Here is a 1,639-nt window from a genome sequence, read left to right on the forward strand (position 1 = left end):
AAAATGCACTTAGGAATCTGTCTGGTGGGTGTAAGCACAGACCAGCCTCAGCAAGTAGCCTCCTGTGCCCCATTTGGAGATGACTGAAGAAAATTGATGGGGACAATATCAGTTCTGTGAAGCTACTCGGGGCGTTCCATGGTCTGGCATGCCTGTAGCTTCTGGCTTCATCCTTTCGTGTAAAGTCTTCATGCCAGAATGACCAGTTTGGGTGAGACCCAGGTTCATTCATTTAGTCTAACCCTGGCAATGAAGGGGACTAAGTTTCATGTCATCTCATCCTAATGAGAGGTGATGATGTTGTAAATCTGATGTAATTGTAGGGGCTGGCCACCGTATGTGATAGATATGTGTATCTGGCTTAAATTCTAAGAAGTGACTTCATAATGTACTCACCACAAATCCCAACACTGTGTAGACAAACTATAAATTTCCTGCCCGAACATGGTCGTGATTTTCTAAGCATGCACACACACACACACACACACACACACACACACACACACAGAGCACTCATGCATTCTGTACAGCTGTTGGATCAGCCAGGGACAGAAAGGAAACAGATCACACACATATAAATGGCCAAATGAGAAGAGTTTAATGAAGGAACAATTTGTAAGTCCCAGGCCACGCGGAGATCTTAATCACAAGTCATGCAAGCTCCAATCATCATGTTCTATCTGCCCTCCTGAAGGAGGAACAGGTAAGGATTATCCTACCTGACGATTGAAGGGACAATTTGTACAGGCATGAGCTGGCTTTAAGGAAACCAAGAAGAGCTGATGTCTACAGTGTAGGAGCTGTTAGCACCCTAGCATGAGGTGTCAAGGAAGGTCACCATGAACCTCGGCCGTGGGAGAAGGCTCTGGACCAAAGCCTTGGTCTTCAGCAGAGCAATGCAACTGTGTCTGACTCCAGGAGAGAGGGAGCCAGTTCCTCCTCTCCTCCCATCTTCCATTCTTCTAACGAGCCCTCCTACTGGACAAACCCTACATGGTACATGTAGGGTTCCTACATGGAAGCTACATGGTAACAGAAGGTGTTAGCCGATATAACAGTCACCTTCTGGGCAGAGAGAGAGTGGCAGACAGTAAAACACCCAGCGCTGGCATACATAAGTGATTGTGTAATCTTGGACCTTTCAGAAAAAAGGGGAAAAAAGTCATAATGGAGGCAGGATTAAGTCCAAATTGAGCTCTCACACTGCAAAGTGACTTTACCTTGGGTTTGGGTGTCACAAGGTTTTACTACATGACTTTGGTTGTCCCAAGGCTGTAAGTTCCTGGACAGCAGGGGCTCTGCATACTGAGAGCTAATAAAGGTTGAATGGAAAGAACAGAAATCACGCCAGGAATCAATCGCCTCAGTTTCTCTAGCTACAAAATGGGAACATGAGTAGTGTTTCCTAATGGCCCAGATTGCAATATACTGTTACCAATCAACACACACACACACACACACACACACACACACACACACACACACACACACACACACACAAAGGTATTTCAAATACTATACTTTTTACTGTTGCTATGATAGTCATGTCAAAATAGGACCTACAGGTGGGGCTCGGGGGAATCCTTGGGTCACAGTAGAACGGCAGATCTGACCTTTCCCAGAGGGAGGCTAAGTAGCA

General features: G+C 45.9%; 1 non-coding gene across 1 annotated transcript; it reads right to left on the reverse strand.

Annotated features, from left to right (window-relative positions):
- Window positions 1-586: 586 nt before the first annotated feature.
- On the reverse strand, window positions 587-726 carry LOC125358940. The gene has a single exon (XR_007212455.1). It is a non-coding gene; the product is annotated as a U8 small nucleolar RNA (small nucleolar RNA).
- Between the last annotated feature and the right edge of the window lie 913 nt (window positions 727-1,639).

This window comes from Perognathus longimembris, chromosome 10 (genome assembly GCF_023159225.1).
Source record: "Perognathus longimembris pacificus isolate PPM17 chromosome 10, ASM2315922v1, whole genome shotgun sequence".
Classification (NCBI taxonomy): domain Eukaryota; kingdom Metazoa; phylum Chordata; class Mammalia; order Rodentia; family Heteromyidae; genus Perognathus; species Perognathus longimembris.